Source organism: Larus michahellis, chromosome 1 (genome assembly GCF_964199755.1).
Source record: "Larus michahellis chromosome 1, bLarMic1.1, whole genome shotgun sequence".
In the NCBI taxonomy this organism is placed as follows: domain Eukaryota; kingdom Metazoa; phylum Chordata; class Aves; order Charadriiformes; family Laridae; genus Larus; species Larus michahellis.
The window spans coordinates 100356023-100361418 of NC_133896.1; the positions used below are offsets into that span (position 1 = coordinate 100356023).

A 5396-nucleotide genomic window follows, 5' to 3' on the forward strand; every position below is an offset into this window, starting at 1 on the left:
AAAAGCTGCCAACAATTTCAGCATGAAAAATGAGATGGTATTCATAATAACTTACACTGGTGATCCCTGTAATGCTAACTGTAGGCTTAATGTGGCATGTTAAATGGTAAAGTGATGCCTCGTGTTAGCTTGAGGCTGAGAGTTGAGTAGCATCTCAAAACATTTTCCAGGGGGCGAAAAAAACTAGATCCAGGAACTGTGAGACAGGCAAACAACAAAATGTCTTTACATAATATTGTCTACCACCAGCCTGGGCACTAACACAATACTGTATCAAGGTTTCAATTCAAAGTGCTGCCTGCCAGGGAGGTTAGATGTATGTGAAAAGCTGGGCTACCTTAGGGGCATAGCCTGCTAAGGGGGTATACTGAATACGGACGTTAAAGTACGTCCAGATCTTCTGAGAAATGTGTGAGACTTTTGGTGTCTTTTGGACAGCTTACTACGTCAGATTTGTGGTAAATCTGGCCTCAAATAACCATGGTGATAACATGAGGACACCAAGACCAGCTTCCATAGTTGGTGTTTCATTTTACATGGTGGAAGAAGGAGGGTTTTTTCCTCCTCTTCCTGGGACTCTGGACTTGTCCTCACCTGTTGCTCACCTACACAGAGAAACTGTGAACTAAGTTTTATTAATTCTGTTCAAAGCATGATACTGTTGCTACTGCTGTACCAGGAATTTACCCTGGTGGTTATGCTGGATACAATCTCCTGTTTCTAGACCTGACTCGAGTCTGCAGGTTTCTACTTCAAAACACTGATAATCGCTGAACAAGTATGGTCCCCTTCACTGTTTGATTCAAAACTCAGACTAGGTATTATTAAAAATGCTATAAATATAGATTGCATATACGTGCTAGACTTCAACATGCATCTTATGACCACCGAACCTTTACTTTATGATTAGGGTAATAATAATTTTATTAAATATAACATTATGGGTCTTTATTCTGTTTTGATGCACAGGCATATGCAAATAACTTGTATTAGCATTTTTATGAGTGAGATTTCAATGGCAAGCTTATTAATAAATCCCTGGGTAGTGCTCAGGCTGATAACATTAGTTCCCTGTACCCTTTTATTTGGGCAGCTAATGAATTTTTTTCCCTAGTTGTCAATTCTGAATTGATGAGAGATTAGGAACAAACAGGAAATGGCTGTGGAATGCCTAAAGCTATACTTTGTTGTTAAATTGCCAGTTCAGATCCTTTCTGGGCTGGGTAGTGAGCGGTGACCGAAGGATCACTCTGTCAGATGCCTTACTGGCCTATGTAAAATAAGATCTTAATGTGTCCTGTAGCACAGGCACTCAGGAAGGGGGAGTCGGAGGGAAGCCCATGAGCATGCTCTGTTCTACTTTCTGCCTATATAACTTGTTTCTTCTGGAAGATGGTCTTGCTTTCATATACAGGCAGGGTTCGTGATGGCAGAGCCTGTGGCAGCATGTGATATGTAATACAGGCTGGAGCACAGTGTGTGGGGAAGTGGATATAGTTATATGTTTGGCAACTTATTGCAAGTAAAAAAAGAAAAGAAATTATTTGTTTGGGTACAGAGGTAGGACCATCTGCGTAATCCTGAACAACACGGGGTCTGAGGAAAACGTAGCTTTCCTCTGTAAACAACATACTGAGGCGTAGCTGTTGGGGCCACAGTGGAGGTTGTGCTGGGGGATGGCTGAGAGCACCGGGCTGGGGCTGCGTTCAGCACAGGGCACGGCTTGCTGCCGGTGCCAGCAATGTGCCAGGGATGGCAGGAGACCGGGAGAGGTCTGGCACTGTGGTGCAGAGTGGGTGGATGCTGGATGACTTGTGGCAGCGAGGAAACAGGCAACTGAAGAGAAGATCTGAGGTGGAACTCAAGCACCTGGACCTTGTTCTTTTTTTCAGTCTCCCTGTCTGTGGCCCTGGTTATTTAAATATAAATGCTTTGGAGTCTTCGAAAATACTCTAGGTAATGGTAAGGTTACGAGAGGAATATTATATCAGATCTTCTAAATGTTCTGTAAAAGTGTGATGTTGTTGAGATGTCAGGCTGGGTCCCTGAATTAGCAAAACCCTTAGAGCTGAGATTCTATTTAATAAAGCACTTGTGAACACAATTCACTAACATCAATGGCACTAAAAAATGCTTGCAAATGCTTTCTATTTACAACCTGTAAATTCCATAATGTTACAGATATCCACTACATAGCCTGGTAACTGTTTCTCATTCTAAGCTTGTTTGTTTCTTTGCTTGAGAGTATGGATCCCACACACTGCAGAGAAACCAGAGTTTACCGTTTAATTAGAGAATTTTGTTTTCTTGGAGACAGCATTGATCTCCTGGACTGTTATGCTATCTGTCACTGTCTAATCACAAAAATTCTGTTGCTTGTACAGCAGAGCCTGAATAAGACTCTCCTAAAAATATAGGATGCTATTTCTGTGTGTGGAAGAGGGTTTCAGAACAAAAGGGGGGTTGGCATTTGGTATGTGACTGGTTAAACTTTGAGGAAAAAGTCTGCTTAGCCTAGCTAGGAGGCAGTGGAAAGAAATAGCCAAAGAGCATAGAGTTTTTCCATCTTAGTGTTACATAATTGGACTGGATTTGATTACAAAACAATGGCGGACAGCAGTGAATGAAGAGGCAATATAGTGTTGCTTTGAGCTACTTCTGGTGATATTCTGGACAGAAGGGCTGGAAAGATGATGAATCCTCACCCTTTCTCCCTTGCTCTCTGTGGAGTAACTGCCCCCCAAAATAATTAGCTAACTGTTTCTTTCCAAAAACCAGACTGCGAATCTGTGTGCCAGACACACAAATGAAGGTCTGTTATTCCTGTACCTGCCACTTATGCTCTGTCTATCAGTTTGGAGACTACCCAGACCCCATACGCAGGGCCATGCTGTGGCTTGTTTGAGAGCACTCTTCCTTTCTGCCCTTTTACTTTTCAGCTTTGTCTTAAGGTTCCAGATGTGGCCTTGCTGTTGAATGTTTGAGATAGTTTAGCCTAACACAGGGTGACATTTCCTAGAAAATATAGATGGTTATAAAGATCCCAGAACATACACACTTCTTGGCAGCTGGCTGGTTGCTACTTCATGGAAATCAAATGGAAAAGGGGAAGGAAAAATGACAGTTTGGACTCTTCCCCCTTTCCCACCTCTGTGCCGCCACCCCTGCGCCACAGGGACACCTCCCACTAGACCAGGCTGCTCAAAGCCCCATTCAGCCTGGCCTGGAACACTTTCAGGGATGGAGCATATATATTTTGTGTGAGTCTTTGGCAGAGGTTAGCATGTGGACAGCAAAGCTAGTCATCTACTATCTGACTACTGGTAGATATGAACTGCGACCTGGGGCCCCTTATGAATTTTTCTGTTATGAAACTGACTGCTGTCCTTCTGTAGGGGTGATGAGAAAGATATCCAAGGGGGATAAAAGAGGTTCAATTAGACAAGGAGCAGCTGTAGCTGAAGTATCAAGGGATGGTTCTCAGGTATGCTAATGACTCTATATGCTGTAGCAAAAGCCAATGGCAGTTACTGGGAGAAAGGTTCAGAGATGAAAAATGCTCCTTTCTACAGATGGAGAGAGCATGAACTAGTGCTGCTAAGAAAGACGGCAGGACTGGGAGGCAGAGATGTGAGGGTTGGGACAGTTGAAGAGGAATGGAATGTAAATGATTTGGCTCCTAGGGATGAAGGATTTTGTGACAAAGCTGGGTAAAATGAAGTTTGGGGAATTTGGTGGATCTTTGAGGAAAGTGCTGGTAGCAGATGGGCTAACAGCAATAAAGGGGAACTGATGGTGTGACTGAGGCAAAAGGAAGGGGAGGGGGGTAGGGCACTGACCATGAGGATGAGTAAGGACTAGAAAAAAAGAGGGTACTGTCATCCCAGTGATCCTGAGTCAGTCTTGCTCATCCCAAGCTGTGATACAGATATTCCTTGCTCTCTTTGACTGTAATGAGCTCTACTAAGACGACCAAGCATTTGAAAAGCTTGATTTTTATTACAGTTTAAGCCAGGAAAATTAACACTTTAAACCAGAAACCTTTGACTATGTAATACAAAACAGGATAAAAAGGGATTGTGAATAACTCTCCCTGTGTCACTGAATCCTTCCAGGGAAGGTAAGAGCTTCCAGGCTCAGTTTCATTCAACGCCACTGCTGGGTGAATTTCAGTAGATGCTAGTCAACCCTGCCTGGTCCCTGACTCAGAGGCCAGACTGTGGGTCTGCTCCTAGTCTTGCTCCTGCAGCAATCTGTGCCGAATCTTGCCCAGGCCATGGGATAACACAGGCAGGAAGGGGCCCTGGGAGATGTCTTGCCCAAACTCCCTGGTCAGAGCAGCATCTGCTGTGACGGCAGACCTGGAGGCTGCTCAGGGCTGGGCTCAGGTGTTTGGGAAACCTCCAAGGATGAACCCAGCACAGGCTCACCCTACATCCTGCTCCTTTGCCTCCCAGTCCTTGCAGGGGAAAAGTTTTGTGCTTGTGTCCCTGGACCGGGCTGGAGGCTCTGCTCGTCCCCAGCAGCGGAGAAGTCCCCTGTCACGTACGGCCCTGGGTGCATCTGTCAGGAAGCCCAGCCGGCGTCGCGGGGAGCACAGCCCCAATAAGCGACACTCACCCCGCAGGGAGCTAGTGGCACAGCTCGCTTCTGTGATCAGTGATGAGCCATTTTCCGGGAACTGGATTCCTGTGAGGCCGGTTAGCTCAGTTGGTTAGAGCGTGGTGCTAATAACGCCAAGGTCGCGGGTTCGATCCCCGTACGGGCCACTCATTTTGCTCTCTCCGCTGGAGGCCGCGGGGGTGGAGAGGAGCCAGCTCTTGGCCCGGGGAGGGACGCGGCAGGGGGAGAACGGGAGCTTTTCGGGGCGGGAGGGCCGGGCCCCAGCCAGAAGCTGTGTTGGGGGAGGAGCGGGGAAGGTTCATTTTCCGTTTCTGTTCCCTGGGGCGGAGAAACAGGACCTGGCGGGTGGGTGGCTGAGGGGCAGCCCGGTCAGCGGGGCGGGGAGATGGCGAGGGGAGGGCCGGGGGAGGTGGCCGTCTGGGTGAGTGGCTTAAGCCGGGCCTTAGGGGCACCTCAAGGGATGCAGAGGTGAGCTGGGGGGAAGCCAGCAACCGTGAGAGGCGGCAGAAGTCATTGTGGAATGCCAAGGGATAGAGAGCAAGGGGAAGGGGTTTGCAGGGAGGAGTGAAGTAGAAAATAAACCAGAAAAAGCAATGTGTAGGTAGAAAGTGAACTCAGCAAAAATGTAAACCTTCCCCTGGGACATCACCAAATATTCAATATTTTTTGCCTTGGAACATCTTCTCATCTCGTGCTTCTGTTCCTTAGCGCTAGTCCTGGAGGCCTTGCAGGACTTCAGGTAGCCCTCACTTTCCCTTCACAATCACAGGTAA

General features: G+C 46.9%; 1 non-coding gene across 1 annotated transcript; it reads left to right on the forward strand.

Annotated features, from left to right (window-relative positions):
* Positions 1 to 4695: 4695 nt before the first annotated feature.
* TRNAI-AAU (transfer RNA isoleucine (anticodon AAU)) lies at positions 4696 to 4769 on the forward strand. Its single transcript has one exon. It is a non-coding gene; the product is annotated as a tRNA-Ile (tRNA).
* Positions 4770 to 5396: the final 627 nt, after the last annotated feature.